Here is an 18547-nt window from a genome sequence, read left to right as displayed (position 1 = left end):
CAGACTCTCAGCACAGCATCGGCAGCAGCCAAAGCCATACAACAAGGGTCAACTCAAGTTCACAAGCTACAAGAAAATCACCGAGAAGATGGAAAATCAGGAAAGTGACACGAAAAAAATGTCTTTTCTCAAGACAAGGATCGAATGAAGCCGCAAGACTGTTATTGTTGCGCAGCAAGGCTAGCTCATCCAAAGTCTAAGTGTCCAGCCAAAGATGTAATGTGTCACAACTGTGGTAAAAAGGGCACTACCAGAAGTGTTGCAAAAGCAAGAGAGCAAAACCAGGCAAGAACAGAAAGTTCAAACAAACTCAAGTACATGGCTTGTAGACACAACCAGTGGACGAAAATAGCCATATCCAGGCTACTACATGCCACTTGAACCACCCCAACAGTACTCAAGTCAGCCAGCATTGTTTCACAATATTCAGACGTATCATGTTAAGAGCATTAAGAGACTTCAAGCAAGCATATCAAGCCACTTTGGCTGAGTGCAGCAACTGAAGGACGCATTTACCAAGTTGAGTGTGAGATCGACACAGGCGTGGGATGCAACGTAATGCCTTTATACATGTACAAATTGCTGTTTGGAGATAAGGAACTGATGCCTACTTCAGTGCAAATCTTCAGGTACGGAGAATCTCCGATAGCAAATCTTGGAGCATGTACAATTACCATCCACACCAGCAGTAAACAGCCACAGATGGCAACCTGCTAGGTGACCGACACTCGAGGATACCTTGTCCTAGGTAGAACAACAGCACAACAAGTTTGCTACATTGACTTCCCAGTGGTAACACCACCCACTTTAACCTGTGTTCCACAAGTCCATATGAGTGTGAATGCTCTACGTCCAAACTTAGATGAAGTTAAAACGCCCACATGTGAAATAATGAATGATGCAGTTATCCTGATTGGAAAGAGACACTTTACCTATTACACAGGAGTACGTGTTGTCAGAATTTAAAGATGTGTTCGAAGGCATTGGTAAACTGCCTGGAGGCAAATGCCACATTGAACTCGAACCTGATGCTCAACCCGTACAACACCCACCCAGGGCAGTGCCCAAAAAGAAGGAGGAGGCCTATAAAAATGAGCTAGAAAGATTATGCAGCTTAGGCATTATCAAACCAGTTGCGGGACACACAGACTGGATCAATAGCACCGTACCTGTTGCAAACTCAGATGGATCGATTCAACTCTGTCTAGATCCAAAAGACCTCAATAGGAGTATCAAGAGGAACCAGTACTACTCCAAGACAATTGAAAAAGTTATTGCTGAACTCCATGACTCAAGGTATTTCACGGTCGTTGACACCAAGTCGGGCAATTGGATGGTGGAATTGGATTCCGAGAGCACACTTTTGACAACCTTCAATACCCCTTGGGGAAAATACAAGTGGCTCAGACTTCCCTTTGGCCTGAAAGTCAGCTCAGACGTCTTCCAAGAGACTAAATTCCGTCCTACAAGGAGTAAAAGGAATCACCGGATCTGTTGATGACTTCCTAGCAAGAGGTGTAGACTCTAAGGATCACGATGTGAATGTGCTCAGGCTACTTGAGACAGCAAGGATGAATGGCATAAAGTTCCGTTCAAAGAAACTGCAGTTCAAGAGCACCAAATGTGAATTCTTTGGACACACTCTGATACCGGAAGGAATGAAGATTGATGACAGAAAAGTGGAGTCCATAAAGCAGATGAGTACACCAAAACACAAGAAAGGTCTTCAGAGTTTCCAAGGCATGATTAATTATCTGAAGCGCTTTTCAGTCCAGCTAATGAAACTCTCCCAGCCGCTCAAGCCACTACTAAGAGAAGATGTGGAATAGACTTGGGATTCCACCCATCAAGATGCATTTGACGCAATCAAAGAAGAGCTCACCAAGACTCCAGTACTCGCGTATTTCAACCCTAAGTCTGAACATGTTATTCAGACGGATGCCTCATTGAAAGGATTGGGTGTAGTGTTGCTACAAGAAGGTAGACCAGTGATCTACATATCCTGAACACTCACTCCTGCTGAGGAGCACTACTCCAATATTGAGAGGGAACTGTTAGGAGTGGTATTCGCCATGGAGAGACTGCACAACTATGTGTATGGTGAACCAGTTCGAGTTCAAACAGATCAGAAACCACTGGAGACGATTTGGAAGAAGCGTATTGCCGCATCAAGCCCAAGACTTCAAAGGCTACTCTTGAGGCTTACAAGATACGAGATTCAGGTAGGGTACATCAGGGGAAAGGACAACTCAATAGCAGATGCATAGAGTATAGTCGATCCACTCAGTCGAGAACCTCAGGATGCAAAGCAGATGGATACAATTCCGGTGCATCAGATTACTAACGCCATTCTAGCAACAAGATCGCCTGAACAGAACCAGAATTGCTACCACTGGAGGTCCAACTCTGAATCAGCTACATTACATCTTCCATGGTTGGCCACTTCAAGAGCGTCAACTTTCAGAATTACTGGAATTATGGTGAAGAGCTAGCAATCGAAGACGGACTAATATTCAAAGCTCATTGGTTAGTAATTTGCACATCGCAGAGAGCAGGTAAAAATGAGCCTGGACCCTCCAGGAAATTAACATTTCTTGACAAATTTCTTTTAGTATTGATGCGACTGAAGGCTGGTTTATTTGTGCAGGACCTTGCAGACAGGTTTGGTGTTAGTACAAGCCTTGTGTTCAGAATATGTATAACCTGGATCAAGTTGTTGTACTTTGAACTCAAAGACCTTTTCCCTTTTCCATCACAAGAGTTGGTACGCAAAAACATGCCAGACGAGTTTGCCGAGTTTGCAACAACTAGAATAATTTTGGACTGTACAGAGATATTTATTCAGCGCCCCTCTGCCATCCTTGCGCAGTTTGAAACTTGGTCAGACCACAAGCACCACAATATTTGGAAGCAACTGGTGGGAGTCACTCCAAATGGCCAAGTCACCTTTCTTTCAGACCTCTGGGTGGGCGAGTGTCGGATAAACAGATAACAAGAGAAGGTGGAGTTCTAGATTTATTCAGTAGTGGTGACAATGTTATGGTTAACCGTGGCTTCGACATAAAGGACATTGTGCCCGATGGTGTCACAGTTAATATGCCCCCTTTTTATCCGGACGAGATCAACTGACTGCATCAGAGAGAGAGGAAGCCATGACTATCGCCTTTGTGCGAATACATGTGGAGAGGGCAATTTGTAGGATAAAGACTTACCATATTTTGGATGGTAACTTACCCAACACTTAAAGCCCCTACGCAACACAAATAGCCACAGTATGTGGACTATTGACAAAATTTTCTTCCTCCATTGCTACCTCCTGCAAAACGAAAACCCTAAATTCCTTTGTTATTAACTTATTTTGTTTACACACCTAAAATGATTTCTGGCATGTTTATCATTTTGCAACCCCTAGACAATCAGATGGGAGATAAAGCAACAAACACAAATTTCAAGAAACAAGATAATTAAATTGCCAATGTGGTTTCTTGAAGTTAAGTTTTGTGGTTTGGTCTCTCTCCTGAGTGGCTCTTAGCTACTGTTGCTTAACTCGAGGTTCTGTCATTTTAAATGGAAAGGAGTATTGGTACTCTCTCAACACTATATACCCATGACAAAATAAGTCTTAGTTTTATAAAGTTTTTGACTGTAACTAATGTAACACCCAGCTGACATTTCAAGTATTGGCAGTTCACACTTAACTCCATAGAAGTACAAATTCATCCTGCAAGGTGATTTGCTTGTGTCATCAAGGTTCTTATGGACACATTCTTAGCACTGTTACATGAAAGGAAGAGTAATCGTTGTAGTAATAAATGATGTAAATTTACTACCCAATAATTGTTTACAATTGCCTTTGAAATTGCATTTTCAAACCAATACTTGTGCAGCAATATTGGCCGTTTATTATATGGCTGTGTCTCACAAGGACTGGGAACTACCGAATTCAAGAATTTGATTGGCTGAAATCGATATTGAAAGCGGTTTAGATTTTCCCATCTAGACCGGCATCTAGACCGGTAATGTTTTGCGGTGAAAAAGTTGCAAACTTTAATGCAAAAATGTTGACTATTTTCTTCGAACAATATTTATTTATGGCAATGCCAAAAAGTCTGATAAGAAAAGAAAAGTAAAAAGGACGAGCAGACTTCGGCAGAATTAAGTTCAGCTCATCCCCGTTCGCAAGCAAAATGTCGGCTAGTACAAACCAGTTATACTAAATGAATTAAATTTCTTTTACTTGCCATATAATAAACATCTTATTAACCGAGCAGGAGGTCCGTATGGGAGAATCTTGACCTCGGTCGTGTGTACAGACCTCACTGTGTTCGGTCTGTACTCACGACCTCGGTCAAGATTCTCCCATACAGACGTCATGCTCAGTTAATAAGAGCTAAATGGCAACCAACCTCCACGCAGGTATAGAATCTTACCCCGCTGCACTCGTCTGGTAATAAGCTCAGGGAAAAGAGCACGTCTGTAAAAGAACTCTATCTTTGGCAGGGAGTCACTGATCCAAGAGTTGTCCAAGTAAATATTCTCCACAAATAGTGGTCTTCTCTCTAAAGTATACTATAAAAATGATCCCTTTAAGATCCAAGTTAGAACAGTAGAGCTGCAGTTGAATTGGTACATAATAATCATGATTTTGTTTTACCTTGCAGTTCCATCGGAAAGTTCCTCCAGAGAAAAAGTTTTATTTAGGCAGGCTTCTTCAATAGTCATGCCTGCTTTGCTTAAGGGAGATTTAATTTCTATTCCCCATTTTTCGTGTGTATCCTTATTGGTTGCAATCCTGTCCATGCTTGCCCCCAGGTATGGCTTGTCCTTGGACACCAGTAGTCTAATTTCCTCAACAGTAACAGCAATGCCATCCTCTTTCGTTTCCCTGATATAAAGGTTCACTGCCTTTGCTTCACTTTCGATGCCATATTGAGTAGCATCTGTTGTAAAATTCGAGTAAATGATTGATTTCAACTTATTTGAAGGTTCCACTTTGTTCTTAGCTGCTTTTCAAAAGAGATTGTTTTGAGAGAGTTGTTCTCTCCGTTTCATCTATCTCTTTTTGGGTGATTGTTAAGCCGGAAACATGGGAATCAATCATAGATTTAAAGTGCTCAGTAGCAATATCATAACTGTCTGTAAAAGGCACACACTCTGATGCCTCGTTGATCTCTTCAGAGTCTGACTCCTCTACACAGTTTGACTTGATGTCATGGAACAATAAAAACATGAACTGGCAGGGAGACAATTTTGAAGACTTTACTTAAAATCTTGAAACTGTTTTTCTCTCTTGTTTGCTGATTTGGTGATCTTGAATCAAATTTTATAACCTTTGACTGAAGACGAATATTTTTCTCACCAAATCGTATCTTTCTGATTAGCACTTGGTCGAGAGGTTTAGCTGCAACACTTTGGTTGCAGGGTACAACCCACACAGACAGCCGCGATGTACATGACAAACGCTTATGGAACGCCAGAACTGTCTTATGATACTTTTTTTATTATATTGGGTTGTTATGTCATTATATTTGGTACCTATGTTATTATATTCGGTGATTGACTCATTATACTCGGTGCCTATTCCATTATACTCGGTGCTTATGTCTTTATATGCGGTGCTGTCTTCATTATATTCGGTGCTTATTCCATTATATTCGGTGCTTCCCTCGTTATATTCGGTGCTTTCTTCGTTATATTAGGTGCTTTTTTCATTATATTCGGTGCTGTTTTCATTATATTCGGTGCTTTGTTCATTATATTCGGTTCTAACTTTGTTTGGTGTTTTCTTCATTATTACGGGTCCTAACACAATTATATTCGGTGCTCTCTTCCTTATATTCGGTACAAAGGCCATTATATTCGGCACTTCCTTTTTTCGGTGCTTACTTCATTATATTCGGTGCTTACTTCATTTCATTCGGTGCTTTCTTCGATATGATCGTCACCAGTCTTCGTAAGGGGCCGTACAATTTGGAGGTAGTCTGGGGAAGGTAGGAAAACCCCAGAATGCAATTCTCAACTTTCCCGCTCTTTGTTCAAAAATGGCGGAGAAAGCAGAGCTTATGGCAGCTATTCTCAAACAACATAACTTGGGCGGTCTAGTTGAAGTATTCCAAAAGGAGAAGATTACCCCTGATATAGTTTCACTATTGTCTGTGCGTGAAATGAATCAGTTGGGTATAAATACCCGAGGTGATATGATGAAACTGCGAATGGTATGCGCCATCCATGGCAAACGAAAACCACCAAAGGAACGACTACAATCTGGAGCTCCAGCGTTTGATATCCCCAAGTCAGTTCTCGAGAATCACATAGAAGAGGGTTTCATGATCAAAGAAATTGCCTCTATGTTGTCCGTCTCGGAAAGTACAATTTATCGTAGAATGCAAACCTACGGACTGAGCTCTTTAGATTTCAGTGATATTTCTGATAAAGATCTTGATTATCATATGACAGAATTATCGAAGGACTTCCCCTTTTGTGGAGAGGGAATGATGAAGTTTCTTCTTCAACAAAGAGGCATTAAGGTACAAAGGATGCGACTTCGGGACAGCATCCACCGCGTGGATCAGGAGGGAGTGCTCGAAAGAAAGAAAGGCCGCTTGCAACGAAGAGTGTATAATGTCCAAGGCCCAAACCACTTGTGGCATATTGACACTAACCATAAACTAGTGAGGTGGAACTTTATCGTGATTGGGGGAATTGATGGTTATAGCCGACTTCCTGTAATGTTGCAGTGTGCAGATAACAACAAAGCACCGACAGTTCTGGCCTGTTTCCTAGAAGCTGTAAACAAATTTGGCCTACCAAGCAGAATTCGAACAGATCAGGGACGTGAGAATGTCACTATCGTGGACTACATGAAATCAAGAAGAGGCAGAGATAGAGGTAGTGCTATAACTGGCAAGAGCACCCACAACCAGCGAATCGAAAGGCTATGGAAGGATGTCTACCAGGGTGTTCTAGCACTTTATTATAAATTATTCTATTTCATGGAAGATGAGGGAATATTGGATCCCTTGGATGATCTTCATTTGGCTGCCCTGCACTACGTTTACCTCGCTAAAATCCAAGAAAAGCTGGACATTTGGAACAGAGCTTGGTCCCAGCACAGAATGCGAACTACACGGTCATCACCTATTAGACTGTGGGTTGCAGCCAACTTCAAAACCCAGTAGGAATAGAATTGAGAAGCGAGGATATTCCCTATTATGGTGTTGAAGGCTTCATTAATGATAATGAAGTTGGGTCTGACTCTGATAGACCAGTATTTGATCCTCTCTCATTTCAGTTGAGCAACAACTGCAGGCAGCAATTGAACATTGAAATTTCACCAACATGGACCTCATCTAACTTTGGAATCGATTTGTATCTCAAAGCTCTTCACATTGTTAAAACTTCAGTGGCTACTTAGATGTACATGAATCATTTGAAGAAATAGAAACAGATAGTGGGGCAGAATTGTTAAGTCGGGGGTTTGGGTAGGGAATGAAAAACTGTTATAGACCAGTACATGCAGGCATGTACAAAAGCAGTCAAACTGTAACAAACTCAACTTTAATCTACCTTCTTCTAAATTTGTAATTTAGTATTAAGTATCTGTTGTTGTAAATGTTGGAACGTGCCAGGAACAAAACAAACTGATATAAATGTGACAGTGAACTAATATGAAAAAAGGAGACGTAGCTTTCAATGACAGCATTGTTGTGCTTAATCATTCCTTTCATTATACATGTATAACCTCTTCCATTTACAACAGAACAATAACAGTGAGATTTAACAATACAACAGTGACAATTTAGCGGAAGCCATAACAGATGAAATATTAAAGTGGCCATTCAAAAGGGAGCTCTAACAAAGGAATCAATTACAGCTCTCTACTGCCATCTCACTTCTAACATCATAGTTCAGTATTAAACTCGTCTCGTCCGTTTACAAGAAGAAATAACCATAATTAGTGGCAATAATAATTTTAAAGGTTACCGAAGTAGCCAGTCAAAAAGGCACAGTCATATAAATCAAATAGCTTCTCGTCAGATGGAAGAGACACATTAAGTGATGGGGTTGGCAAAGTGATGGCATTTATGCATGTGTTTGCCAGTGGTAAGAATGAATTATCAACTTCGGTAAATAATAATGTGAGATGCAGTTTAAATCCCAAGAGAGGTTCTTCATCTGACCATGTGGTGAACCACAATACATGAGCTAGAGTTACTCCTTTTCGTCTTCCACCTGTTCAAACAAGCAAACAAAAAGCAATTACCAATTCTATTTAAAATATAATAATACTCATATACATGAAAGGAACAAGCTGCCGCCTTCCCCTTAAAAAGACAAACAGCCATTGTAGACACACTGTGCTGCTGTGTGGTGGATCTGGTTTGACTTATTTTGTCAATATGACAAGCAAAAAACACTGTTTGGGTAGACAAGAGATGTATTATTTGTTTTAAATGTTATATAAATGATAGAGTTATGATAGTTATCATCCTCTTCCAACTGCCTTTAGTTTCTTTTTGAAGACAATTAGGCTTGGTGGACACCCTTTCATACATAGTGTATAGGAAAGGTTGAAACGAGGCTAAAGGCAATTGGGAAATGGCCTTTCTCAACTGGCTGATTAATTTGTTTGAAGACTTACTTGTTACTTCTCGTAGGTACCTACAAAATGCACTATAAACCACTCCCTCATAACGTCTCCGGTTTGCTCCCTCTTCAGAGAACATTGGCTTCAAAAGATTTGTTAATTTTTTTATGGTTAGGGTGGTTGCTGTGCTATTTCTGAAAATGTGGCAAAATATGGGAAACTGCCTGCAGACCTGTCAAAATAAAATAGATAATTTTAATCTGGAAAATCAAGGAAAGAGCAAGCTTGGGTGAAGGCATCTTCTTGTACATATTTAGCCCTAATCATGTTTGCTCATAGTGGAGACTTAAATAAGGAAACGCAATTTATATAGATTTTCCTGAATAACAAGAAGTTAGACTATTAAAACACTGAAACATTTTATGGATAGATATTTTGTCTTTGCGTGCTAACTAGTGCTTTATTAATGTTGTTGCAAAGTCACAACATTATCAAAAAGCTTCCTTATATATGTCTCACCCTGCTGGCTCTTACTGGTGACATCAAATAATCAATTTTTTGAATACACATGTAAATCAGCATGCATTTCTAGTTTTTTCCCCATGGATCTGAATCTATCTAAGAGTAGAAAATAAGGGTCTTGCAGAGTTTGAAGTATACAGATTACAGTCAGTGGTACCTGATAGATTCCTAGTTTGGCCAACCCCTTTTGTAGGTTAGCAATCGCTGGTGATGATGATTTGCTCTGGAATATCTCATCCAATTGATCTTCAGAAAAAAACTGGGGTACCTTGCCATTCTGGACAATGCTTAAACCTGCAAACAATTTATAACTATTACTGACTGTGTATGCCTTCTCAATCCCTTTCAACTCTAATTTGACAGACAAAATGGTGAAGCAATGTTCTTGTACTTCTGCAGGTGTTCTATAGGAAAATGTAAATGTACAAGGGATTTTGAAATAGCTTCCTCTGCTGACCTGGAATGTTGCTGGCAGCAGTTTTACAACACCACCCTCCGAAAGTTACAACGGATGCTCAAAATATGTGTACATTAAAACACTTAAGTATTGTGGATAGCATTGTAAAGAACTACTCTCAATAATACAGCTTAAAATTTGTGACGTACCCATAATCACACCAACTGGATAGTAATCATCTGCGAGCAGTTCACGAATGCCTTTGTCAAAGTATTTCTCTTTTATCTCGGCAAGTATCAGACGAAAGAATTCCCTTCGTGGCCCTCCATAATCACGGGCTATCTGGGGAAAAAATTAACCCAAAGAAAAGTTTTTAAGACCCACCTTTCTTCATAGAAAGGAGAGGTAAGAGCAGGAGCCTGAACCATTTAATTCCCAATATAAAATTAACTTTTATCCTTACACATTCCCACAGAACAACATTGTCAAATTACCAAGACAAATTATCTTGGTTGATCATGCCCTTGGTTCTCATTACCTGTCTCAATGATCCAGCAATAATTTTACATGGAAAGATTCAGTTTCAACCCATATTTTACAATATTATTATTCCATAGGTGTACATTGGATATGAGATGGTAAACAGCCAATGAGGCATGTAGCTCCAAGTTCAAGTTGGCTATAATCATCTGAGTGAAATAATTGTTTTATTAATTAAAAACTGCCCAAAAATATAGAAAACTCACATAAAATGAAAACACCCACAAATTTTCACATATGCTTATCATATTTGTAGAGCATGGTATAATGGCTCATATACCATGATAGCCAAGTTAATGAAAACTCTTGAATTGCATTATCGAATGATCCAGATTTTAATAGTGGGGTTTATAGGCTTATGCAAAGAGGACCAAGCTAACAGTGTATATAAACAAAAATTGTTTACAGAATAAACCTACCTCACCATAGAATGAAACCTCTTAAGTTAAGCGAAGGTCTTCAAGTGCTCCTACTTCTTCAATTGTGGTTTCAAGTAGGTTCATTCTATCCACATTGATGTAATTTGTTTTCCCCTCCAAGGTTTCGCTATGTGATTCAAGTTCCAAGGCCCTACCAGTAACAATGTGTTTCTGCATGCAACGGAGAATCTCCACTGGATTTTGAATGTTGTTTGCCTCACAATAGCTAATGACAGTGTCAACAGGATCCTGATCATCTGTAGCAATGGGTTGACTGGAAACTGCAGGAGAATCCTGCTCCTCTTCAGCTTGACTACTTTCCAGTTGTAAAGAATCATCAACAAGGATAGCATCAACTTTACTATCCAGAGTGTGGCTTTCCTTGATTTTCTCCCCTTCTGAATCTGAATGAGAATCACTATGAAAACCAGCAGTGCACATATGAAAAGAATGTGCGCGAAGTTCACTCATTGGGAATTCCTATTTGCAGCTCATGCATTTTTCCTTTACTGCACAAGAATTTTCTGGAAGAAGAGATTTGGTGGACAGATTTCTTTGAATTGGTCTGAGATAGATCTTTGACTGGCCTCCTAGGTTGCATCTCAATTCTCTGGCGGCCCAAGAACACTTGAGGGGGGTTAAGTCCCGGCAATTTGGAAGACAGTGAAGCATTTCAAATCCACCTGCTTCCCGTAACTGGGGAAACCCCTTCATATCACCCGCATCATCTTTCTCCCCAGAAATAAGCTTTCCATGTACGGAAGTTTCATCGTCATCTAAATGAAGTTTGATCTTCTTTACTCCCAGGCCGGCCCTGTGCAATGTTTGCTTCTCGGTGGCTGAAGGGATTTCCCTTGTGAGATAACTTTAAGAATTCCTAGGAATTCCTAGGAATTTCCTAAGAATTCCTAGGAAAAAATTCCTAGGAATTCCTAAGAATTCCTAGGAATTCCTAGGAATCTAAGGTGTGAATTTTCACGGTAATTCGGACTAGGAATTCCTAGGAATTCCTAGGAATTTCAAGTTTACATAGAGCTAACTTGGAATTCCTAGGAATTCCTAGGAATTCCAACTGAAATATACTCACCTTGAAAATTCCTTAAAATTCTCAAAAATTCCTAGGAATTTCTGGGAATAACTTGGAATTTGTAGGATTTTTTGAGAATAGGTTGGAATTTTTTGGAAAATCTGAGAAAAACTGGGAATTTTGTATCATTTGTAGGCCAGACAAAATTTTGATGATTAATGCCCAGCATTAAAATAACAAATAAAGTCACTGATACCACATCAAACAGGCTTTAAATCAATGGTTTATTACATTGGCTTTCATGAATTTAAACATAAGTCATTAGAATAATTATCCTGTTTCTTTTTTATTACACCAAGAATTAAAAGTAAAACTGAAAACAGATATGAAGGTCAAACTTTTACATGTTTGATAAAAAGAGAACTTTTTCAGATAATTTACTTACTTTTTTGGTTTACAAATCCAACAATTTTCCATACACAAGATTTTAGCTTAAATTATTGTTATTATGTGGAACAAATCTGGATTTTCATGAATGTAAGGAATCAATTATAAGAACAAAACTGAAACAATCCTTAAAATTAAAAAAGGCTGAGTTTGGGCAAACTTAGCTGCTGTTCAGTTATTTCTTTTGTTTCCGCAGCTTCTTTTGTTGCCCTCTAATTACGCTGTCAACAGCTGGCCTCTTCATCTTCATCTTTGTTGTATGACACCTAAAACAAAATTAAAAAAATACAGTACATTGCGATATATATGAGGTACTGTAAGACTGAGATCCAAATATTTATGTGCTCACAGTTTAATACACGCAGCTAATTAAGACCTGACTGTAAGCTGGTTGAAATGTTAAAAGAGAAGACTTGATAATGGAAGGTGCTTGTATACTATTGATAAATATGTTACATAAATCTTGAGCTTACAGTAGATTAAATCAAGGTTTTCCTTCCTCTATAAGTGTATCAACAACTCTTGAATTGGAGGATACACTGTGTATATCACGGTTTTTAGCCAAATTTAGACATTAGAAATACTAAAAAAGACACTTAAAACATTTAAGGAACATTTAAATAATAGAGTAAACACAAAAGAATATACGGATGGACAAAAATTGAAGATCAACACGGATTGCCATACAGTCAGGCTGAAACACACAGGAGACATATCAAACTCGTGTACACTGGCTGCCTCGTTGGAGTTTTTGTCAAGAACTTTGACTGGGATCAGAGAGAACTGCTATATTTATTTCGTTTGAACAAGTGAGGCGAGAGAAACTTGTTACTCGCAAATCAAATTGTTTAGGCACGCACACTGGGCAACCTAAATTGTTTCAACTTTGCTTTAGCCAGAATTCATTTCATGCCATGACTGAGTGACCCACTCGTGTATGATTCGTGATGATAAAGTTCATTCAAAAGCTTTTGTCTAAATACAAGAATTTACTTTGTATAATATAAGGTTACTTGAATTCGATTACTCACCAAATAATTTTGTATACGGCTAATCTGTCCTTTGAATTCTTCCCCGTTGAAACATCCACAGTAAGACTTTCTTTTAACTCCAAATCTTCGCCAAGAATAACTTGTTTCTCGTTAATGACACTCACGCTGTTTTCTTCTGGTCAGAGGACCGCAGCGAAAACCATTCTGATAAAATTTTGGAAGTGAAATCTACTAAAACGCACGATCGATCAGCCGTTAACGCTGAATTCAAAGATGGGCGCCAAAAGAGAATTAATAACGCGATCTTTGTCACGTTCAGTCACAAGGATAGTCACGTGAAAATTCGCGCGCTGTGATTGGTTCAGTTGATCAGTTGAGGAGAGAATGGAAACGGGAGAAGAAGGAGAGAGAGACTGGCAACGAGGTTGCCAGACCAGTCGCTTTCGATGGCAAGTCTGTTTCCCTTTCCACGCCGTTTTGGTGGTCTTTTGAAAGATGGGTCTTGCTTCAAAAGGAAAAAACTACACAAACTTTTTACGAATAAATCAAGGAGGAAAATGGAACGTACTTTAACTGGTTGATCTGTTCCCGACGGTTGTCAAGATAAAGGATCATGAGGCACTTGAATCAAGTTCACTGCAAAGGTAAGGAATCCAATTTTATAGGGATTTTCTGTTATGATAACCTATAATTGTAAATTATAAATCAAACTAAGCAATGCATTGTGTGCTCTTTAAAAACCCCAAAAGCCGAAATTCACCTAAAAGGTTTCAGATCGACCTGAGGAAACGAGATAAATTCTGCGAAATGAGCTTAAGCTTGTTGTATTAGTCCACCAAATCTATTTCAACACCCAGTCAGCACAATGCAGCAAGTATAAATTTGCGATGCTTGTCATTTTTTCCTTTGAATTATTTATAAGGATTAGCATGATATGAGATCTATAGTCTTTTCAATACATCAAGATGTAGGTTTTTTTTTATTTGCATTGTCATTTATTTATGTCAGTTATTTATTTGTTTCCCACTAACTCATAATCTTTTTGATTCTTTTGATTTTGTTGTGTCATGAATTAAAGTGACCGCGAGGACAAGGAAATACAAGAAACATATTGATGATCCCACTATACCCATACCAAAATCTACAAGATTCGACCACATAAATCGCTTAAAGCAGTCTTCACAGGCCAGTTGACATCATCTCCCTCTCTTGCATCCCTTTTTCCTGGATATCATTTCCAACACCATGAACAGAACACCTCACAGTTTTCGGCTCACCTGAGTGAGATGGCTGTTGGCAAAAATGTTGTGGATGACTTTGATGGATTATGGAGTGAACCTTTATGCAAGAATTGAAGTTTCACAGTAGCATTTGATAAAATTGAGTTGCCAATACCTGAAAAGACTACAAAAATACCAATTGATGTAATACACAACAACTCAGATTTGTCCACAGACAGTGATTCAGATAATGATGTTGAAGTTTCAGTTCCGACTCCTCTGAAGAAATTGAGAACTCTGACACTGATGACCATTCACTGGACTCCCCTGATGAAAGTGAAACTAATGGTTCCCAAGAAAAAAACATTTTCTGCCAAAGAATATGCCTGTATGGCTATTCTGGCCTTAATTTCAAGACATTGTATGACAATGAGAGGCTGCTAAAGATATCCTTGTTTAAATGAAACTACCGGTAATTTGTCCAGAGAATGTCACAGTACAGTTTTACAAATGTACAGCAAGTGTGTGGAAACTGTGAGCTTTTCATTTATGACATCTGTGAGAGATGTCTTCCTCTTTTTCCTAAACTCATACAGGATCAAGTCAAAAATTGTTCAACAGTGGGCTGTGATGGGTATGTGTGTGAATCTACAATTATATTAAATATATACGTGCATATATATACTTTTGGTTTTATTGAAATTGTAAATAATATATATTCATTTATGATGACAGAATTTTTTGCTTAATCTATTTATCAAATCTAAGAGCATCTATTTTTCTATCAGTTAAACTCTGGGTGTTTGATTTACGGGTCCATACAGGCACATATACACTAACAAATCATGTTGGATCTAAAAAGCAATATTATCAGTGCTATAGTTTTATGTTGAGTTGTCAGACTTAAACTGGAATTAATGTACATTTGTCTGGAAATAATTATCTTGGAGCTTGACAACAATAAAAAGGTATGGAACTACAGAGAAATGATCGTGTTGATTTTTACTAATTCACAGAAACTGATTCATGCACTGAGTTCATCTTTAATTTTGACATTTTGGGAAATTTATAGAAATTTCCAGCAATATTTCATGTGATTTAGCTATTCCCAAAAACTCCTAGATATTCCAAATACATTTTTTAAAACAGTCTGGGAAGTAATAGGAGTTCCTAGGAATTCCCAATAATTCCCAGTCATACTTTTCACTATTCCCAAATATTCCCAGAAATTCCAAGGTCTTGGATTAAGCATAATTTGCATGGCTTGGAATAACTTGGAATTCCTAGGAATTCCCAATAATTCCCAGTCATACTTCCACTATTCCCAAATATTCCCAGAAATTCCAAGGTCTTGGATAAAGCATAATTTGCATGTCTTGGAATAATTTGGAATTCCTAGGAATTCCTAGGAATTCCTAGGAATTCCCAGACGACTGGGAATTCATTTCGCAGGGGTTTGCACTGATACCTGTCAGCCAAACAGACAAACTGAACAGTCCAAGTGCGTGCAGATTGCTTTTTCTTGTTTTTGGATTGCGTCCTGGAGCCTCTAGGATTAAAAAGCCTCTCTCGCTCCTCGCGGATTGCATCAGCTGAAGGTCTTCCGCCAGGAACACTTCCACCGCCAGCGGAGGTCCCAGCGCTGCCTTCTTCAAAGTCTCTGCAAAGCAGTCGCAATCGAACACGATCTCCAATCGCTGAAACACCCAGTCGTTCAATTTGCTCGTCGGTCATCGCCAAAATTGTCGAAGGAACTATTCTTTCTCTTCTCAACCTAGCTCCTAACCCCTGAAGATGGAGTTCTTTCAAAGTGTCCTCCATTTTGCGAGGAAAATGGCGCGAAGGGTAGAATTGCATTCTGGGTTTTCTCGGCTTTCCACAGACTACCTCCAAATTGTACGGCCCTTTGTGAAGACTGGTGACGATCGTATCGAAGAAAGCACCGAATGAAATGAAGCAAGCACCGAATATAATGAAGTAAGCACCGAATATAATGAAGTAAGCACCGAAAAAAGGAAGTACCGAATATAAGGAAGAGAGAACCGAATATAATAGTGTTAGGACCCGTAATAATGAAGAAAACACCAAACAAAGTTAGAACCGAATATAATGAACAAAGCACCGAATATAATGAAACAGCACCGAATATAATGAAAAAAGCACCTAATATAACGAAGAAAGCACCGAATATAACGAGGGAAGCACCGAATATAATGGAATAAGCACCGAATATAATGAAGACAGCACCGCATATAAAGACATAAGCACCGAGTATAATGGAATAGGCACCGAGTATAATGAGTCAATCACCGAATATAATAACATAGGTACCAAATATAATGACATAACCACCCAATATAATAAAAAAAAGTATCATAAGACCGTTCTGGCGTTCCATAAAGGCTCAGTATGTTTTTGTAATCCCCTCCTCGTAAAATCTTCAATCGCAAACAACCCTCCTCCAACGTGGTTACATTTACCCTTTCCAGAAAAATCAAGTCCAGCCGAACACGTGCATGCCGCTCGCAAAATGTCGCTCTGAGGTGAAAACTCCACAACAACTCTGTACGTTTTTTTTTTCACTGATGGAACTACGCTGGCTTTCACGTAGGTCTGGCCTTGAAAGATTTTGCTTTCCAGTCGTTTCGCATTTCCTTCAAAGAAGAATTGGTACGATTTTAGCTTTTTGTAATGTGTGTCCTTCGACAAAATATGGCGGTACTTGCGTGTAGACACGACAAGGTAATCGCAGAGCTGAATGAAGTTCAGTTCTGGAAGCTGTTGCAAGTCTGTTGACCATCCAAGAGCAGAGATTCGTCTCATTATTTCGTCGTATTTGAAATGGCCACTGTTTTCAGCACAGTTTTCAGCAGTTTTCTGGGTATTTTCGGCCAATCTTTATACCACGTCTCGAATAAGCAATGCGTACACTTTCAGAACCAGGTCCGCATTCATTCTGCCGGCGATTTTTGGAATTGCTTTTCAAAATATTCCTCAGATCTTAAACTGTGAGCTTCTGTATATCCTCCAGCGTCAAAGTTTCCTTGTCTTTATATTTTATGACCATTTTAAGCGAAGATATAACAAACGATACGAGACAGGTTAGTGAAACAGCTGTGATTTTGGTATGTTTGTATCCCCCGGGTCAACGCGAGCCTCGACATGATGTTCGCGTGGTTACTAATCCAAGATGGCACCGGGAACTGTAAAAAGGCCTATTATGGCATTGTCAGTGTTCTACCTGCATTTTAACCAGTCTATTTCCATAAACTTTCTGTTTAGCTTTCTTGAGACGGAACATCTTTGTATCCTGGAAAATATGTTGTGGTTCAAATTAAACTTTGGTTTAAAATATTTCAAATCATTTTGATTTTTTCCTCTTTCAGATTGATATCATAAATATGAGACAGTTTAAGATAAAAATCAAACTGGTTTGAGAAATTTAAATCAAAGATAAATTTTAAATCACAACATATACATGTGCAGGACTTGACAAATGTTTTCTGAGGATGAGTTCTAAATGGAAGAACTGTAGTTCTCATACAAAGAACTGCTAGTCTTATACAAAGAAGATTAATTATTGTTGAAAGGAGAAACAATTTATTCTTGTGGGAAGTTACAATTCAGTTGTCTAGTAATGAGCTCTTAGCTCAAGGGGAAAAGATAATAACTAATTAAGGTCTCATGAAAATGCTCTGGAAAGGAAGATTTAAATCATTTGCACGATGAAGGATAATAAGGCAATCTAAATTGCAAGTATTTATGTTCTAATAATCAATATTTAATCCTCTAACTCACAAACATTTTGAACACAAAATCAGTCAATCAATGCAATTCAATACACTTAAATTATAACACATTTACTGTATTACAAATCATGGTTGCCACAGCCACAGGAGTTTGAAATTCCCAGACTTTCCCTGACAAATGTAAAATTTCCCTGACCAACTAAAGTAAAAAAATTCACAAATTAGTCTTGGTAATGACCTCCAACCTCCCCTCCCAGCCAACCTCTCCACTCATTTATTTACACTTTTAGAAAAATGTACCAAAGTTAAGAAATTTATTATTATTATTATTATTATTGTTTATTCATTTATTTATTTATTCATGAAGAAAACACTTACAGTACAATAAAACATAAAGTAAAGTAAATTCCATGCAAAATGAAAACTACGGCACTTTGAGAACTACAATAGATATAGAAATAAACTAGTCATACCTACCGGTACAGTGCCAACGAGCAAATGGAAACTTGCGTAATTTGAACATTTGCCATATTTCTTTTCATATTAACGTACCTTTTAAATTTAGGAAGGGTGTTGTTCCTTACCATTTTGGTATGGTATTTAATGTTTACTCGTTATAAATTGTATTACAGTATAAGTAATGAAGA

At 38.5% G+C, this 18547-nt stretch overlaps 2 long non-coding RNA genes and 3 pseudogenes across 3 annotated transcripts; 2 read left to right on the top strand and 3 right to left on the bottom strand.

Moving 5' to 3' along the window:
• The first annotated feature begins 355 nt into the window (after positions 1 to 355).
• On the top strand, positions 356 to 4107 carry LOC149117710 (uncharacterized; annotated as a pseudogene).
• LOC149117707 (uncharacterized) lies at positions 3842 to 17218 on the bottom strand (annotated as a pseudogene).
• LOC110052341 (uncharacterized) lies at positions 7542 to 11753 on the bottom strand (annotated as a pseudogene). Its single transcript, XR_016205321.1, has 6 exons — positions 11749 to 11753; positions 10466 to 11318; positions 9716 to 9848; positions 9267 to 9403; positions 8642 to 8819; positions 7542 to 8232 (listed from the first exon to the last, which is right to left on the bottom strand). The product of XR_016205321.1 is annotated as an uncharacterized LOC110052341 (transcript).
• Positions 11760 to 13175, bottom strand: LOC149117709 (uncharacterized). Its single transcript, XR_016205983.1, has 2 exons — positions 12971 to 13175; positions 11760 to 12205 (listed from the first exon to the last, which is right to left on the bottom strand). It is a non-coding gene; the product is annotated as an uncharacterized LOC149117709 (long non-coding RNA).
• LOC149117708 (uncharacterized) lies at positions 13292 to 15138 on the top strand. Its single transcript, XR_016205987.1, has 2 exons — positions 13292 to 13575; positions 14010 to 15138. It is a non-coding gene; the product is annotated as an uncharacterized LOC149117708 (long non-coding RNA).
• Positions 17219 to 18547: the final 1329 nt, after the last annotated feature.

The sequence above is a fragment of the Orbicella faveolata genome, unplaced genomic scaffold (genome assembly GCF_042242905.1).
Source record: "Orbicella faveolata isolate gen_17 unplaced genomic scaffold, um_ofav_v1 contig_1, whole genome shotgun sequence".
NCBI lineage: Eukaryota > Metazoa > Cnidaria > Anthozoa > Scleractinia > Merulinidae > Orbicella > Orbicella faveolata.
This window is presented reverse-complemented; position numbering and strand designations above follow the sequence as displayed.